Below are 19,830 nucleotides of genomic sequence, written 5' to 3' on the forward strand. Positions count from 1 at the left end.
ATCAAGTCTTTGTGTCTTTGCTGCTTTCTCGTAAATTAAATTAGACTATTCTTATCCTTCCGTATCTCACAAATATGTCATAAAATAAACATATCTGACGTGAAAATATTGAAGGTTTCTTTTTTGGGAGGGAAAGGAGTGGCAGGTAAAAGGCACTCTGAATGAAGATTCAGTAGAAAGAAGCCTTTTGACCTTCAGTTTAGAAACCAGTCAACTTCAAATAAATTCAGTCCACCTCTGTTGAGCACTAACTCTGTATATGCAGCATTTTGGGCTGTGTGGTATGTGACCTTCATAGACGTTATAATCTAGTGGAGCCATGCTCATTCCTGCGTACTCTGACCTTCTCCCAAGCGTGTGCCAGTTTCCAACCCTGAGTCTGGGCTGTTTTCATTCACTCTCTTCATGCTCAAAGGCAGCAGAGCATTCTAGATAATGCACAAAATGGTGCTGAATTTGGGGTCCCCCACTTGAGTCTAAGCTGTGATTTGGGGTTCAGACATGTCCGATTACCTCAGTGACTGAGGAGCCTCCTGGGAGAGAACATGTCCTCAAGGAAGAAGGAGCCATACACAATAAGCTTGAGCCAAAAGCAGAGCCCAGGTCATCAGAAGAGAGAGATCCTCTGACTCCAGTCCTGTGTTTCCTGGCCCTTGTCTGAGTCCAGTGGGAGGTGGGGTAGCTATGGTGTGAGGGAAGGGGGGCCAAGGTGAAAGCTGAAATATCTGTTTCAAACTTTTCAAACCCCACACCTCATAGTTATCACACATGCTCTCACTTCTTACTTTACTCCAAGGGATCAAGGAAGGCATCAGTACAAGTGCAGCAGAATACCTGAGTAGAAGTGACTTTTTTTTAATGGCTGTGTTCTGATAAATCTTTTTTTAATATTTATTTATTTGGCCTTGTCAGGTCTTAGTTGCGGCACGTGGGATCTTTGTTGTGGCATGCGAAATCTTTTCCTTCTGGCACAGCGATCTTCTCTCTCTTTGTGACGCACAGGCTCCAGAGTGCACAGGCTTAGTTGCCCGGAGGCATGTGAGATCTTAGTTCCCCGACCAGGGATCCAACCCGTGTCCCCTGCATTGGAAGGTGGATTCTTAACCACTGGACCACCAGAGAAGTCCCCAGAAGTGACTTTTTAAAAATGAAGAAATGTATTAGCTCATAAAATAAGTTTGGGGGAAGATGGTTCCAAGATTGGTTAATTGGGTAGCTCAAGTATGTCATCGAAGACGCAAGTGGATTTTTTCTTCCTGCTCTGCCATCCTCAGAATGATGGTATATTTCCTATCAGTTCCTGGCAAGGCTACACCATGGCTTCAGCATTCCTTGATGTCACATGCAAATGAAGGCATCCAGCAAAGACCGGGGATATTCTCCCTCCCCCTCTCCCTCCCCCTCCCCCTCCCCTCCCCTCCCCCTCCCCCTCCCCTCCCCTCCCCCTCCCTCTCCCCTCCCCCTCCCCCTCCCCTCCCCTCCCCTCCCCCTTCCCCTCCCCTCCCCCTTCCCCTCCCCTCCCCCTTCCCCTCCCCTCCCCCTTCCCCTCCCCTCCCCTCCCCCTTCCCCTCCCCTCCCCTCCCCCTCCCCTCCCCTCCCCCCTCCCTTCCTCTCTCTCCTCTCTCTCTCCTCTCTCTCCTCTCTCTCTCTCCCCCCACCCCCAAAGGAAGAAAAACCCTTTCAGGACCCCTGTAGCAGAATTGCCCCTAGGTTCCACTGGACAAAATTGTGTCACACACCCACCCTAAACTCATTCCTTGTCAAGGTAATGACAATACTCATAATCCATCCCTCATGCTGAGGAGGAAAATCACCTTCCCAGAACATGTGGCACAGTAGGCTGAAACGTGAAATTTTACCAGAAAGAAATAAGGAAAGGTGTCTGTGGCTTAGGTCCCAACAAGTTCCTTCACCTTCCCTATCCTCTACTTCAAAATGTTTGTACATACTCCCATCTGCAAAATGTTTCTGTATCTGCTCCCTTTTAATCACCTCTGAATTGTTCTGTCTTCACCCAGATTCTGAACTATCTCAGAGAGGTAATTTCCATCCATTTCAAAGCCTGACCCTCTATCAGTCTACCTGATTGATCCTTGACCTTGCTCTTGTTCTAGCTTCTTACAGTGATCCCTGAACCACACCTGCAGGCTTTCCCACCTGGCACTATATTAGTGAGAATCAGGCGAGATCTGAAGCCCTTTTCTTTGTCCCAGAGGAATCCAAATTTAAAGATGCAAGAACGCTTTCAAACTCTATGAGGTGGGGCAGGAGTGGGGGCAGGGAGGCAAGGGCCAAGAGCATGCTTTATTGTTTCCTACCAAGATTCTATACGCAAGGATTCTCTGTCCCACTCTGGGATGTAGGAGTGCCACGTGGTATCCTCAGCTCCCTTGCACCCCCACCAGCCACAGTCCCCTGGAGACTGGGTTCGCTCTAATTTTCTGTGTCTCATCCTGGAGGAAATCAGAGAATGACTTAGCTTGAAACTGAAAGTTGTTTTTCTTTTTACACTCCCATTTATGCATTTATTCATTCAACAAATAGTAAACTCTGTTCTAAGAACAATGTGCTAGGAAGATATTGTTAAATAAATCAGGTTCACCACCTTCATGGAGCTCACATTCTGGTCGGGGAACTTTGTTTCTCCCACAAGGCTTGGCTTGAAATTCATGGCTCTCTCAAGGGACTAGAATGGAAACAAAACCTAAGAGCAATGCTGAGTTATAAACTCTACACAGTATATAACCCATGTTTTTATTCTTCACGAACGACTACTATTATTAGTCTAAATTATTTTGATCTTTATATAATTCATAACATATTACATTTTTCACTGAGGCCAGTGTTTCACACAATTACAGCTTCCAACAAGATAAACACAGTGTAGGGCAATGTACTTGTGGTACTAATGCTTTATTAACAATATGCCATGTCAACTGAGTGGGCTAGGCCATGGATGGATGATAACAGCAAAAACGGAGCCTATATCTGATCCAAGTTTATGTATCATAAGAGTCATTCTCCTTTCTCTGCTCATCGTCAGAAATCTATCAGATTATTCAGCAGAACGATTCGTAGATGCACTGTCAGGCGATAAAATATTTACTATTACTTACACTCCTTTGGCTACACTTGCTGGAGGATATGTAGTAAAGTAAAATTTTTTTTTCTTTTTTTATGCTTCAAAATTCACCCAAGTTGTCTTTTCCATTTTTGCTCTTAGGAAAAAAATCTCCAAAAAAGTGCTACACTATATAGAAATACAAAACTCCCTTGTTTTATAGCAGTTCTGCTTCCGAGGATATCATGGACCCTTGGTGTCTAATTTATCCTGACAGTGTCTAAAGTGGAAGTAAAGCAATTCAGAAATATGAGTCTGAGAAGGTGGATGTAGCAGAAGTGAAATGAGAGCGTTTTAGTGAAATGTGAACCCCAGTCAATCTGAATGAATTCCTCTAGCACCTTGCTTCAGGAAAGAATCTGTAAGGGTCTTAATCTTTGCTTCACTCACAACGAAGCACATGACCCTAAGTGAGTCACTTAATCTCTGTGTCTTAGAGTCCTTGATTTTACAACAGGGTTAATAGGACCTGTGATGCACCTGTACTTACAGGAGAAAAGAGAACACCCTTTCTGATATGCACCTAATAATTATCAATCAATTATCAAGAGGAATTTACTGAGCCCTGCATGTACCCTTCATTATATGCCCAAGGCCTGGTAAGCACCTTATATACAAATGCTCAAGAAATCTTTGTTGCATGGATGAATAAGAAAATAAATCAATGAGTCATCTATTGTATGCTATACAGGTCTTGTGCTATAGAAGATCTGAGATGCATCCCTGCCTTCAATGAACTAATTAGTCAAATAAGGCATATAGATAATAAGTTATGTAGTAATTTAATGTAGTAAATGCCAAGTGAATGTTATAGTCCATCATCTTCAAACTAGAATTTCCAGATTCTCTGCTTCATTTTGAATTCTTCCCTAAAATTTATCAGATTAAGAATATGCCCCTGATTTTATTGCATAGAAGTATTCGAGGATGTTTAATTAAAGACTTTCAAAAATAGAAATATATTTTATTAGGATAAAATTCTGTAGAGAAGTAGAATGGAAATATAAGTTCAAGGGGAAAAAAGAAAAATATAAAACATTTCCATCATTCCCAAAAGTTTTCTCGTGCCTCAACCTTGTGAATCTCTCCTTCCATCCCCAACTCAAGTACTCACCGATTCTGTGCATTCTGTCATTATAGGTTACTTTGCATTTCTAGGATTTTAAACAAATGGAATCACACACTATGCACTTTTTTAATGGCTTCTTTCACAAAGCTTGATGATTTTAAGATGCATCTATATTGTTCCTTGTGTTAATAATTGTTCCTTTTTATTGTTATATTCCATTTTATGGGTATACCCCAATTTCCATTGTATACCACAATTTGTTTATCCATTCATCTGTTGATAGACATTTGGGTTGTTCCCAGTTTTAGCTATTACAAATAGAACTACTATGAACATTTGTGTACAAGTCTTAATATGAACATGTTTTCACCTCTCATAGGTGAATACCTAGAAGTGGAATTGCTAGGTCATATGGTAGGTTTATGTTTAAAATTTTCAGAAACTGTCAAACTGTTTTCCAAAGTGTTTGTACCATATTATATTCCCACCAGCAGAGTATAAGATTTCCAGTTGTTCCACATCCTTGCTAACACTTGATATGGTCAGTTTTGTTATTGTTGTTGTTGTTTTAATTTATTTGGTTGTGCCAGGTCTTAGTTGTCACAGGCAGGCTCCCTAGTTGCAGCTCCAGGGCTCCTTAATTGTAGCACGTGGGCTCCATAATTGCGGCAGGCGGGCTCCTTAGTTGTGGCATGCATATGGGATCTAGTTCCCTGACCAAGGATCGAACCCAGGCCCCCTGCATTGGGAGCACAGAGTCTTATCCACTGCACCACCAGGGAGGTCCCGATATGGTCAGTTTTAAACTTTTTATCTATTCTAATGGGTATGTGGTGGTATCTCTGTGGCTTTTAATTTCCTTTCCCTGATGACTAGTGCCATCAAGTATTTTTTCATGACCTTATTGACCATTTATACGTATATATATATATATATATATATATGTCTTCTTTTTGTCAAGTGTATGTTCAAATCTTTTTCCCATTACTGTTTTTTTTTTCTTATTATTGAGTGTGTGTATGTCTGTGTGTATATTCTGGATATAAGTCCTTGTTTGATGTATGTATTGTGAATATTTTTTCCCAGTATCTGGCTTGCCTTTTCTTTTTCTCAATGGTGTATTTTAAGCATTAAAAAAAAAAAAGCTTGCTGGAGTTGTTTGTGTTTGTGTTATACCTATAGATTTGGGGAGAATTATCACATTAACAATATTGAATCATGCTATATTTCTGTATTAGGTATTCTTTAATTTCTCTCAACTCTGTTTTATAATTTCCACGTAGAGGAATTTAATTAGATTTATTTATAAATATTTATAAATATTTTAGTGCTGTTGTTTGCAGCTCTAAAGAAACTATACAGTTTATAAACCAGTTTTTTTTTACATCTTTATTGGAGTATAATTGCTTTATAATGGTGTGTTAGTTTCTGCTTTATAACAAAGTGAATCAGTTGAAAGACAAATACCGTATGCTAACACATATATATGGAATTTAAGGAAAAAAAATGTCATGAAGAACCTAGGGGTAAGATAGGAATAAAGACACAGACCTAGTAGAGAATGGACTTGAGGATATGGGAAGCGGGAAGGGTAAGCTGTGACAAAGCGAGAGAGAGGCATGGACTTATATAAACCAGTTTTTAAGTTGTAAACTCTGTGACAATTAGAGTGCTAGCAGACCCCGTCTCCCGCCGTAGCGACCACCCTGCAGTTTTCCTTTGGAAAAGTTTTTTTAACAAAAAAACTATTCAATTTGTTTAATAGATAAAGGGATATTCAGACTTTCTGCTTCTTGTGTCTGTTTTGGTAAGTTGTATTTTTCAATAAATTTGTCCTTTTCATCCATGTTGTTGAATATGTTGACATGATGTCATTCACAGTGCTTTCCTATTAACCTTTAACGTCTGTAGAATCTGTGGTGACAACCTTTAGCCATAATTATCATTGCTGTGTATGCATTATGTAATGTATGTTAATGTAATAGATTTATTGTTAAAATTAATTAATATATAAATATTTTGAAATTTTTCAGCATTAATTTTTAATACGAAAAAATTATTATAAGTAACTTGCAGAAATAAACACTCCTTGGTGTCTTCAGTAAGTTTTAAGAGTGTAAAGGGTTTGTGAGAACCACTGCTGTATAATATTCCAGTGTATGTATGTGCCATTATTTATTTATTTACTGCTGATGGACGATTGGTTTTTCTCTAGGTTTTGGTTATTACGAGTAAAATACTATGGATATTCTTGTTCATATCTCATGGTGGATGTATATACTCATTGCTCTTAGATATCTAGAAATGGAATGGCTGGGTCTCCTGGTATTTTTTAAATGGATGGTGGTGTATATAAAACCCTGTTGAATTCAGATTCCATTGAGTATATTTCAAAGAGTATTCTGTAACATATTTTTATACAAAGGGTGCCACTTTTAAATTCATCTTCAGCTCATTCCTCTTCTTACTTGACACATTCCACTAGGTGAGTTCACATACCCACTAACCTATCCCAAATCTTTATCTCCAACTCAGAATTAACTCTTAAGTTTTAGACTGCCATATATGACAAATTGCTGGACATCTTAATGTCCCATACATGATCCATAGAGCAACAGCCCAAACATATCCTAAATGGAACTTGAAGCTGACGATTCCTCTCATATTCTCTACACAGAAGCCCACACTACAGAACTGGGCCTCATCCTAGGTTCCACCTTCACACTTAATCCCCACAACCAGACATTCACCAAGTCCCCCCAGTTTTTCTGCCTAAATATTAATTAAATTCTTCTCCTCTTCCTTCCTATTGTCACTGTCATTTTTATTTCTTTCTAAACCACCACAAAGGCATCTTAATTAGTCTCCGTGCATCTAGCCTTTTTTTCTGTTATCCTTAGCCAATACTTTAATTTTTTAAGTTACAAGTGTAAAATAATAATAGAAGAGAAAAAAGATACCAGTTATTGAGCTTCTACTCTGTATCAGGTACTATGCTAGGCATGTATTAACTATATTATCATATTTTATTTTAAAATGATTCTGTAGAGTAGATCTTCCCCCCATTTTAAAGATGAGGAAACAAAGGGTCAGAGTAAATTACTTACGAATACTACAGATGCTACCATATTACAAATATGCATAATAAGTAGGAGAGGCCGGATTTAAAATCAGGTCTCTTGTTCATGCATCTAGCCTTAACTCCTTCAAGTCTCTCTTCCCCTTTGAGTCCAGAGAGATCAAAGCCAAATCACAAATCTGCACTTCATTCTTCCATAAAAATTTTCAGTGGCTCCCTATGTCCACAGGCTTAAAGTCCAAGTTCCTGTGCAAGGTATTCAGTGCCCTCAGTCATCTGCCCCACCCCCACCCGCATCTACCTCTCCATCTGATTTCCCTCCACTGGCCCTTACCCACAAGTAATACTGCATGATTTTTTGTTCTCCTGCATATATTTTGATGCTTTGTGTCAGTTTAATTCCTCAGAAAAGAAGAGGTCAAGACAGGATTGGACATGCAAAATATTTATTGGAAGAACCATTTGTAAAGGATAAAAAGGGAGGGAGCAGCAGTAGTTGGGAAGAGCTTAGAAACCATGATGCAGATCTGACGCTTGTGAAAGAGAGGAAAGAAGGATTGAGTAGGAAGAGCCTCATACTGCAATGAAGTTCTAAAGTCTTGGACAAGGTTGATGGGGAGTACCCAAGCAAAAGTTGTCCATTAAAAGAATCCCACAATGGGCAAAAAATGGACTGATACTAGTAACCCTGCTATGCCCAGTCTTTGTCTGAGAATTCCCTGGGGGGAAGCATGGCCTGATGGGAACACTGCAATGGATTCAAGGGTGTTGTAGCTAGAGTCTGTCATCAGTGATCTCCACAGCAGGTACTCTCATAGGAAGATCTGATTAGACTATTGCCATGGCTGCTACATGATCCTACTCATGTAGGATTTGCCCATGCTTCTCTCTGCCACTCTAACTGTCCTCCCCGCTTTTGATTGGTTGAATCCTATCAATAATTTAAGCTCAGCCATCACTTCCTCCATGAAGCCTTCCCTGACACAGCCAAGCTGAGTCAGGAGCCCACTTGGATCATACTTCTATCGTAGCACTATTATGCTTATGAATCTGTTTCTACTACTTGAATATAAGCAACTTGAAGGCCAGGATTGGGTCCCATTTATCACAATATTCCCAACACATGACACTGTGCTCACTTAGCATTTGCTCCATGAATGAATGAGTAAATGAATAAATACCCAACCTTAGCTCCCTTATCCCTGATGCACAATATCTGCTTTAATCAAAGTGGTCCATTTATTGAGTCATAGAAGCATTATCTATGGTTGGTTTCCTTCATGTCTCTCCTCTTACCTAAAATGCTCTTCTTTGCTTTATCAAGTTGTGTTCATCCTGCAAGACCCTGCTTAGTTTAAACTCAGTTTCAGACCAGGCCTTCCACATCTATTTCCATCTGCTCTAATATCCCATTTCTCTGAATTCTCACTCTGCTTGACAGTCTGAATCACACACTTGATTATAAGTGTTCTTGCATTGCTCACTAATCATTTGTGGGGTGTTGAGCCTAGCTTGCCAATTAGATTGTAATGCCATAAGAGAAGGGTCTATGTTGTATACTTCCTTATCCCCCCCACCCTTTAACATATAGCATAATGAAAAGTGCTGATTACAAAATTTTAAACCTTTCAACTTTGAAGGGCTAAGTCAATCTCTGCATACAGTTACCAGAGGAGTGGGAAGACTCTTTTCCTAGAAATTATATAAGTGGACTGATCATCCTTGAGACTTGTTCAAGAGCCCTCTACTGCTGAGTGGTTCAATCAGAAATGTGAGGGACATAGAAAGGCTTAACTAGAATCCTAGAGGCCTAGTTGATTAAACCTGTTTTTCCCCACCAAAATTTATGACAAGAGTGACTTTTTCTTAATAAAAGATTCATTCGACTTACTCTGTTGCACTTATTCTATGTGAAGGCAGCATTGTTTGATGTTCCCGTTATTTGATATGTCCCCAAGAATCTCTGATCCCAGTATCTACTATCTATTCAGTCATTTATTCATTCAACATATATTTATTGAACATCTGAAGAGATAAGTCAGTCTAATGGCTTAGATTCTAGATGCTAGAGCAGGAATGCCTGCGTTCAAATCCTGGCTTTATCACTTTCTAGTTGTACGACTGAAAACAAAGTACTTACCATCTTTGTGCCATCTGTAAATGGGGATGATAAAAAGAGTACTTTCCTGATAGAATTGTTGTATTGAATAATTAATATTATAAAGTACTGAGAACAGTGCTTGGCACACACTAAGTGCTATATAATTTTTTATAATTTTTAAAATTACAATTGTAATCATTATACCCAGTGCCTCTACTGCTACTTCTCCTTTCTTTCTTGCATTCAGTTTCTTCCATTCACTAAAATGTTCTGAGGGGGCATTTTCTCTAGAAGGCCCCACTCATAATCAGCATACATTACTGGGAACTTTGGTTATTCTATCAGATACACTACTTGACATCTTTGTTTTTTTCATGGGATGAGAAACAAAACAGGGAAATTTTAATGTGGGACCATTGAGTAAAAGTAGGAAGAGCATTAGACTAGGAATAGGGAAACCTAGGTTATAGTACTTGCCCTGCCATTTTTCTCTTGTCCTTTGTGTGATATTGGACAACTCTTTTTAACTGTTCTAATTTTCCATTGACTCATCTTCAAAATTAGTTGGTTGGCCTAAAACAGTAGTTTTCAAATGTTTATTATTTATTTTATATCAGTGGAAACTGTTCTTCACATAAGTATTAGGTAGGAGTTCAAAATATAAACATGTAGTTGCTCCTTTGGTTAAAAAGAAGATGAGGCGCTTCCTGAGGCACCTCTTAGTTAAGCACTGGGCCACAGGCATTGAGACCACAGAATTTAATCAGTGTTGTGTTGGTAAATTAGTTCTCCTAGAACCAGTGAGCCCTGATTAGTAATTTTCCTACCATGGCCAACTCTCAAGGGTTAAAATTTGCCATACTTTTCTGTGTGCAACCACTCTTTAGGAGCAAAACCAGTCCATTAGCCCAGGTCAGTCAGTTACAATAGCTACCTAGCAAAGAGCAAGTCTCTGAGGGTTATGCTAGAGATAAGTAAGGTTTCAGAGAAAAATAAGGGCAACAGATAAGAATAAAAAGAAATAGAATGAGACACTTTCTGGAGAAGGCAAGCTCAGGTAGGTATCATAAACACACCAAGGCATCATGAATTTCCAGGGTACTGGAGTGTGTTGGCAGTAGGGGAAGAAACATGGAAAGGGAAGAAGGAAAAGGAGTAGCAGACAAATTTGTTTCACAGTATCACCATTTTGCTTATAAATGGCCTTTTTTAACCGGTGGAGGGAAATGGAATCAAGGGTATCCCACAAAAGATGCAACACTCACATGTTTTTCTACTTGAGTTTGGAATAATTTTTTATTTTCATTTGAATATATGTCTATATCTCAATAGAGAACTGTATCTCAATAAAGCTGTTTTTTAAGTCTTGTACACCAATGTTCACAGCTGTATTATTTATAATAGCCAAAAAGTGGAAATAACCCAAATATCCATCAGCTGAAGAATGGATAAACAAAAATTGGTATATCTATACAATAAAATATTATGCAGCCATAAATATGGAATGAACTACTGATACATGCTACTACATAGATGAACCTACCTCAGAAACATTACGGTAAGTGAAAGAAGCTAGACACAAAAAGCTGCATACTGTGATCCTATTTATGTGCAATGTCCAGAACAGGCAGATCTGTAGAGACACAAAATTGGTTGATAAAAAGTTGATAAAAAATTATTCCAAACTCAAGTAGAAAAACATGTGAGTGTTGCATCTTTTGTGGGATACCCTTGATTCTATTTCCCTCCACTGGTTAAAAAAGGCCATGGGGTGTGGGTAGGAGGGAATTGGGAGTGGCTATTAATAAGTATGGGGTTTCTTTTGGGGGATGATGGAAATGTTCTGATTAAACAGTGGAGATAGTTACACAATATTGTGAGTATATTAGAAATCACTGTATTTACACTTTAAAATGGTGTATTTTTATGTTAACTTATCTCAATTAAAAATTGCCCACAAAAGGCTATACAGGAGTAAATCCTGATGGATGGTGGTCCTGGAAAAAAAAAGACCACGTGGACAGTTAGTCAAGAGAACCAAAAGAGTGGTTTCCTAGAAGCTTGGGGAGGAGTTTTAAGGATAGAGTAGTCAAAATCATCCAAACAATTTCCCTTGTGCTGATTCCATTCTCACCAGGAGTCCTTTTTATTATAATTTGGCTTCTCATGTACATTTCCTTTTGAAAGAAAATTTGCTGACCAGAGTTTTCCAGTCTTCTTGGCTGCTATATTTTTCCTGAAGAAAGAATAAATTGGATTGGGATTTTTGTTTGTTTTATAAACAATTTCTGGTCCTCCCTCTGAGGCAGATTGACTCTCCCTCCTCCTAATTTTAGTTCAGATGTGCAGGCTCATGACACTATACACAGAATTTGAGAGAAATTTTATTACTCAAGGGACACCCCCACGGAAAGCAGGGGGGCCAAAATGGTCAGGACTGTCTTGAGACAGAAGCAGAGGGAGTGCGTTGGGCCTTTATAGTCTTTAGGCAGGGGACTGGGGAAAAGCACTCCCTCATTAGCTGTAGGTTTGCAAGTTTTAAATTTCCCACCTGCGCCAAAGGAGGAGTCAGGCTGGAGAGTTGCGAGTTAGAAATTTCCCACGAGGGTGAAGGCGCCAGGACTGTAAATTTGCTAGTTTTAAGTTTGCTACTGACAACATGGAAGAGGGAGCTGGGCTTTCTTATCAGCCTGTCCAGAAGTGGGGAGCAATCTATGAATACTTTAAGATTTTGGAACTTTAAACTTTCCAAGTTTGTTATTTTGATTATTCTCTGTCTGTCAGGGCCAGTAGCAAAGAAGTGTAGGTGAGAAAGAAGAAACTAGCTCAAATAGAAGAATTGGTAGAGTTCAGTGGCTGATTGAACTTACATGTGTGTTAAGGAACTACTGAGGCAAGATTTTAAGTCTTGAGAGGAGGAACACTAGTGCCATAGACCTTGTGAGGAAAATTGGGAGAGAACATTTTCTATACTGTTTAGTACACATTGTTTAGAATATGTTTGTGCAAGCAGTATCTTGCAAGTGTTTTTCTTGTAAATGTATTTTTTTCTTAACATTTTAATAACTATTATAGACGACTATATGACCGAGTTAGGAATAACAGAGATGCAACCAAAATCATATTTTTTAAAACAAATTTAGTAAAATGAACCAATTATTTAAAATAACCTGATTTTTATTCCTTTTACTCATCTGATTTATGTCTTCACCTGTTGGGTACAGTATTTTTTTTTAATTGGTGCTTCTAGCCCTTACACACTGGGAGGACCCAGAATTCACGTTTCCATGTGCTCACATTTCATGTGTAGCCCTGATTTCGGGATTGCAACACGGGCTAGACAGTGGTCTGGCCGAGGAGATAGGCATCAGCCCAGACCCTCGCCCTGACCCGCGGAATGTGGCCCACAGCCCACCACCCGCAGGCAGAGCACCGCTGCCTTCGAGAATGTGTAAGGCCACGCACATGTCCGCGCCCGCCCTCCCTGGTCAGTTAGAAAAGAAACCCGGATGTTTGGGGGGCGGGGGAGAAGCTGGCGTCTACCCATGAGTCAGCGCGCGTAGTTATATACTTCTACCCTCTTCTGAGGTGCTTACTCCGCGCTGAGAGTCGCCCCAGGCTGTGGCTGTGGACGCCGCCTAATGTTTTCACGCTCCTCCCTTTCCTCCTCCTCTTTCTCCTCCTCCGAGTCCCAGTCAGGCCGACCTGCTCCGCTCGCGGTAAGTGGCCCCCGCCCCCGCCTGCGCCGCGCGGAAGCAGGCAGGGGCTCTCCCGCGAGGCTATGGCCACCGTACTCTGAGGGCAGCTGAGGTGGCCCGGCCGTGAGGACTGCAGGTCGAGGGTCTGGATGCTGGCGTGCGTTGCCAGGATGGCCCAGGGCGCGGGGGAGGGGACGGACTTGGCGGCGCGGTGGCGGGTGGGCCACCATCTTGCACCAGTCCGGCGGGGGGAGGCATCTCGGAAAGGTAGCTGCTTGGCGGCAGCGTTTGGCGGCCTGAGGGCCAGGGTCACTCGGTTGCCACTACTGCCTCCTCACCTTCCGGGGCCTATGTGTCGGTCGGTCCCAGCTTGGTTTTGGCTTTTCTTTCTGGAGGCAACTCCCTTTGGTCTTTTGTATATATGATGCCGATGTTTGGCGAGACCCGCCCATCCCCACGGCTCTTCAGTCATGGGAATAGAGACCAGAGAGGGTTCTGAACTTTCTGGTCTCTTGGGCCCCTCCTTTCTGTCCTGATTCCCCCCCACCCAGGTTACTGGTCATTCAATGCTCACACCCTTGTTCTTGCCAAAGGGACTTCGCTCCTCCGTCATAGAAATCGTGCTCCATTCCGTTATTGTCTAGAGAAGAGCCCTGAGGAGAAACGTGGAGTTAGAGACACAGTTTTTTAACAGTGATCTTTGCAGGTTTTACTTAATGAGATGGAAAAAATTATCTCATTCTGAGGTTTTATCCTTCTCTAGACACGGAGGGAGTTCCTCTTAACTCATCCCAAGTTTTAATGCTTTTTTTTAAAAAGGAGAAATCAGAGCAGAAAATGTCAAGTGAACCAGCTTCTACAAGCACAGGAGGTCTACATCCAAGGAGTTCTCTTTGTTTGCAAAGATTTTTTAATCTGTGAACTTAAATTTTGCTTTTATTATTTTCAGGTTTGAACTGTGATTTTTAATGCCTTTTAGTGCCATTAAACATAAAATTAAAACCAAGAAGTAGAGTTTTAACTACAGAGGTCTGGTCTTAGCATTTGTAATGTGTCTTGCTTTGGGGGGTTACAGTGAAAACTCAAACTGTCTCCTTAAGCAGAAGCTTTACTAAGCCTATGAAGACACTGGGTTGCTTATAAAATTAAGGCTGTGTGCCCTTGATGTTTTAACATTTGTACAAGTCCCACTGCAGTTGTATCTTGCATTTGTATATTTCATGGCTATCACCTCTTTTGAGGTGGGCTGTGGGGTGTTGATAGAACTGTTTAGAAGGTGAGGAAACAGCCTCAAGGAGGAGACTTTACTGAGGTCATGTGGCTAGGAGTGATAGAACCAATTCTCGAACCTAGGTCTTCTGACTCCTCACCCAGTGCTTAATTCACTATATTGTGATCCATTTTTTATGAGAGTGAGGTGGTCAAGGAGAATAAGCATGGAGACTCACCTAAAATATATAAGTAACACTTTTCAATTCTTTTCCTTTATATTTAAAATATTTAAGGCTTCATATCAACACAACATTGTAAATCAACTATACTTCAGTAAAATATTTTTTAAAGACTTCATATCTTTTCAACTTTTTTAGTATTTAAATAATATTGTTATTATTTCCAAGCATGTTGAAAAGTTGAAAAAAGTTCTACGTTGAAGAGATCCAAATTTCAGCTTCTTCTCTTCAACCCCTTTTCCCCAGTTAAGTTTTCTAGTCCAATCTGATTTTTTCAGCCCAGGGTTTTACTTCTCAGCATCAGCTTTCTTAGTGGAAGAGAGTGAGGGGAAAGGATATATAATTCTGTACCTCCTCTTCTATCCAATTTGTTTTCTTTATTCAAGAGGACATTTAGATCCATACCCAAATTTTTCTGTCGTTCTTGTTATACCAGTTGGACAGGGGCAATACCTAAATGAATAGCAATTTTTGTGAATAGAAAGTAACCCATAGTTTTAGTGACAGATAGGATATTGGAAATTTATATTGAAAATGTATTTTATTTCAAAAGTGACTTTTCAAAGATCAGAAATATTTGACATATTCACTAATTAAATACGTAGCCCTGAATATTTTTTCTTCTTGCTTCAGAGAAGGACTTAAAATATATATGATTTTCAGTCAGGTTGTTTTAAATAATGACCCCAGAAGACTTGTTTTACTCAGTAATTTGTATCAAACATGTGTCTAGACTTTTTAAATTCATTCATTGCAAAGCAGTTTTCTTTTAAGGAGTGTTTTAAATAATAGTATATCAGGAAAAGTAGTCATACCTATGTACCATCTGGGTCCAATGGACAATTTTTATTTCATCTTTTATAAGCCATTTTAGAAATAATTTACATAAGAATAAAGAAATAGTGAAACCAGTTTTATTAGGTATTTAATAAGTGTTTAGACATGGTGTACTTCTTTGTATGTACTTAGAAGAACAAAAAATACATTCCAGAAGCTGATAAAAGAATCCACTTGCGCGGGCCTCTCACTGTTTTTTGGGGGTTTTTTTGCGCGCGGGCCTCTCACTGTTGTGGCCTCTCCCATTGCGGAGCACAGGCTCCGGACGCGCAGGCCCAGTGGCCATGGCTCACGGGCCCAGCCGCTCTGTGGCATGTGGGATCTTCCCGGACCGGGGCACAAACCTGTGTCCCCTGCATCAGCAGGCGGACTCTCAACCACTGCGCCACCAGGGAAGCCCTCCACTTGTCTTTTGTTAAGACAGATATTAAAGACATTTGCAAAAATGTAAATCATTGTCATTCTTCTCCTTAAATTTTTTGTTTTTGAAATTGGTTATTTTAATTAAAAATATTTATATGGACATGTAATGGGATTATTATTACTTTAAATAAGTTAATATATATTAAATTTTTTCTCAGTTTCAATTTCTAATATGGTAAGTATCAATAGATATAATCCACATAAACAGAAGGCTCATTGGGGTCCTCAGTAAGTTTTAAGAATGAAGAGTGGACCTGAGCCCAAAAAAGTTTGAGAACTGCTGATCTGGTGTTCTTTCTTTGTGACAGTATTTAACAGTTCTATACATGAACTAGAATTTTGTTTCTTTTTAGTGCTTATATTCATCAACTTGTATGATTTTCAGTAAAGAAGGAAAAGTTGAGCAAAATAATGCGAAGTATTGTACAGTAATTTTTCATTTAACCTTCCAGTAGTGCTGCAAGGAAGGTATTACTGTTTTCATTTTACAGATGGAAAAACTAAGTTCAAAGAGGCCAGTTAGGGCTTCCCTGGTGGCGCAGTGGTTGAGAGTCCGCCTGCCGATGCAGGGGACATGGGTTCGTGCCCCAGTCCGGGAAGATCCCACATGCCTAGGAGCGGCTGGGCCCGTGAGCCATGGCCGCTGAGCCTGCGTGTCCGGAGCCTGTGCGCTGCAACGGGAGAGGCCACAAACAAAAAAACAAAAACAAAGAGGCCAGTTAAATATCCTATAGGTTTGGCAACCAGAAAGTGTGGTAGACTTAAAATTCCCACTCAGTCATTCAGCCCCTGTGTCCAGTATTCCCATAATTGTGCTCCATATTTTTACTTGATATTTTCCCAGTGGATCAGTTTTACTTCTCTAAAATGTGAATTACTTAAGAATATATACTCCCTGAAATTACTTTAGGAATTAATGATTATAGAATATCTTATGAAAGGGACTTCCCTGGTGGCACAGTGGATAAGACTCTGTGCTCCCGATGCAGGGGGCCTGGTTTGACCCCTGGTCAGGGAACTAGATCCCACATGCATGCTGCAACTAAGAGTTCACGTGCTGCAACTAAAGAGCCCACCTGCTGCAACTAAGAGATGGTGCAACCAAATAAATAAATAATTTTTTTAAAGAATATCTTATGAAACTTATTAAAACATTTATTATATAGTTCGTCTTTGAAAGGCCAATTATGCATTTGTCTTTTCTCCAGGTTATATCTTTTACATATCGATTACAATAAAAACATAGATAAAATCTTTACCCTGAATATGATCTAAAAATTACTTTGCAGAAAGTAAATTTTATTAGAGGGGTGGTCCATCCCAAGAGCTAATTTTAAAATGTTTTAAAATATAGACAATCTTTGCAAAGTATTATGCTAATGAATTTTAAACCTTAGCGTCAACTAGCTATTTTCTACATATAGATGAAGTATGAAAGTCAACAGACAAAAGTTGAGAACTTAAATTAGGGGGGAAATAGTAGAGTTATTAAAAATCTGCCCAAAATGTACCTGGACTTCATGTGTTCAGGCTTTCAAAAAAATAAATCATTTCCACAATATAAAAGCTTCTTGGACAAAGAAAAGATGATGAGTCTATATTTTCCTTCTAAATTATATGTGATTTATTCCCAAAACCTGGTTTGAGAGTTTGAATTGTTAAGATGCCAGTGAAATTGTCTAAGAAACCAAGGTATAATCCAGTGTTTCTTGGATTTGAATACGGTACCAATTAATTCCTATTATAAGGAAAACATTTTCACAGACACCCTCTTAAAATGTTTAAATATTCTTCGAGTTCTTGTACAATCATAAAACAAAATAATCAAAACTGCAAAATCAATGCCATTCGAATCAACTTTAATACATTGAATAATGTATTTTGGTGAAACAAAGTCACTGACTACTTTTTTGAGTTTTTCATATCCATGATTCATATCTGTCTAAACAGTAGCAAGATTTTTCTGTTTAAACGTTTTCAATACCTTCATTTCTCTAGCTAACCATAAATACTGTCATTTTCCTTGCATTTAGTATAAATGCATCATTTAGATATTCCCTCCCTCTGTTCTTTTATTATTAGCCAGCAGCAGTAAAAGTGATAGTACTTGATGACAATGCAGTAGTAAATACAGACAAAAACATGAGTACTGGTATGATCCAACAGTTCCTCTTCTGAGTATTTATCCAGAGGAAACGAAAACACTAACTCAAAAAGATATCTGCACCCCCATGTTCATTGCAGCATTATTGTAATATAATGTTATAATATTATTGTAATAGCCAAGACATGGGAAAACCTAAGTGTCCATCTTTGGATGAACAAATAAAGAAAATGTGGAATACTATTCAGCCATAAAAAAGAAGGAAATCCTGCCATTTGCGACAACATGGATGGACCTTTAGGGCATTATGCTAAGTGAGACAAAGAAAGACAAATAACATATAATCTCACTGGTATGTGGAATCTTTAAAAACACACACACACACACCTCATAGATACAGAGAACAGATTGGTGGTTGGGGGAGGGGGGGGACAAAATTGGGTGAATGTGGTCAAAAGGTACAAACTTCCAGTTGTAAGTCCTGGGGATGTAATATAGTGTGGTGACTACAGTTATTAAGACTATTGTATAGTTGAAGGTTGCTAAGAGAGTAGATCTTAAAAGTTCTCATCACAAGAAAAAAAATTGTAACTATATGTGGTGATGGATGTTAACTAGACTTACTGTGGTGATCATTTTGCATATGCACATATATCAAATCATTGTGTTGTACACCTGAAACTAATATAATGTATGTCAGTTATATCTCAGTTTTTTAAAATGTGAGTACTGAAATTATGTGACTGAGCTTCGTTATAAGGTAGTCATTCAGATGATCCTTGGAGTATGCTTATGTTAATATTTTAGATAGCAAAACAATGTATTGTTTTAGAGCTTTCTTGTACCATCTGGAATATAAATATTTTCCCAGAGGTCTGTTAGTTTCAAAAATGTTGGGGTAATTTGTTGGAAAGTGTATTATTAATCTTGAATTGAATGTAAGTACCAGAAACTTAACTCAAAGTAGTTTGACCAGAAATGAACAGTTATTCCCTCTCTTAACTGAAAAGTTCTAGTAGGTACTTTGCCTCCAAGCATGGCTTAGGTGTTTAAATGGTAGCAAAAGAACTTGAATGTCTCCCTGTCCTACCCTCTTTTTCTCTACTCCATAATCTTATGGTTTTGCTATTCTCTTTGTTGGCGTCTTTCTTAGGTAGTCTTTCTCCACATAGGGACTTCCATCACCACCAGGCTTATATCCTACCAGCTTATTATATGCTTAACAGCTTTATTGAGCTATAATTCACATAACATACAATTCACCCATTCAATGTACAATTCAGTGATTTTAGTACATTCACAGTGTTGTGCACCCATCACCACAATCAATTTAAAAACATTTTCGGACTTCCCTGGTGGTGCAGTGGCTAAGAATCTGCCTGCCAATGCAGGGGACACAGGTTCGAGCCCTGGTCCAGGAAGATCCCACATGCCACGGAGCAGCTAAGCCCGTGCACCACAGCTACTGAGCCTGTGCTCTAGAGCCCGTGAGCCACAACTACTGAAAGCCCAAGCGCCTAGAGCCCGAGCTCTGCAGCAAGAGAAGCCACCGCAGTGAGAAGCCTGCACACCACAACAAAGAGTAGCCCCCACTCACCGCAACTAGAGAAAGCCGATGTGCAGCCATAAATAAATAAATAAATTTATTTTTTAAAAAAACCAAAAAAACATTTTTTTAATCACCCCATAAAGAAACCCCATACCCATTAGAAGTCACTCCTTATTTTCCCCCCAACCCTCCCAGCCCTAAGCAGCCACTACTCTACTTTCTGCCTTTATGGATTTGCCATTTCTGGACATTTCATATAAATGAAATCATACAATATGTGGTCTTTTTGACTGGTTTCTTTCATTTAGTATAATGTTCTCAAGGTCGGTCCATCCATCCATTTGGTAGTATATATCAGTACTTCATTCCTTTCTATGACAATATTCCATTGTATAGAT

At 39.4% G+C, this 19,830-nt stretch overlaps 1 protein-coding gene across 1 annotated transcript in view; it reads left to right on the forward strand.

The window, feature by feature from the left end:
- Positions 1-1,667: 1,667 nt before the first annotated feature.
- ZNF280C (zinc finger protein 280C) overlaps positions 1,668-19,830 on the forward strand; it is a 65,592-nt gene continuing 47,429 nt past the window's right edge. The window contains exon 1 of the mRNA XM_022561523.2: positions 1,668-13,089. The gene's annotated coding sequence lies outside the window, so the exon portion shown is untranslated. The remainder of the gene's footprint in view (positions 13,090-19,830) is intronic.

This window comes from Delphinapterus leucas, chromosome X (genome assembly GCF_059928025.1).
Source record: "Delphinapterus leucas isolate spDelLeu-1000000601 "Yukka" chromosome X, BTC_Dleu_Yukka2, whole genome shotgun sequence".
NCBI lineage: Eukaryota > Metazoa > Chordata > Mammalia > Artiodactyla > Monodontidae > Delphinapterus > Delphinapterus leucas.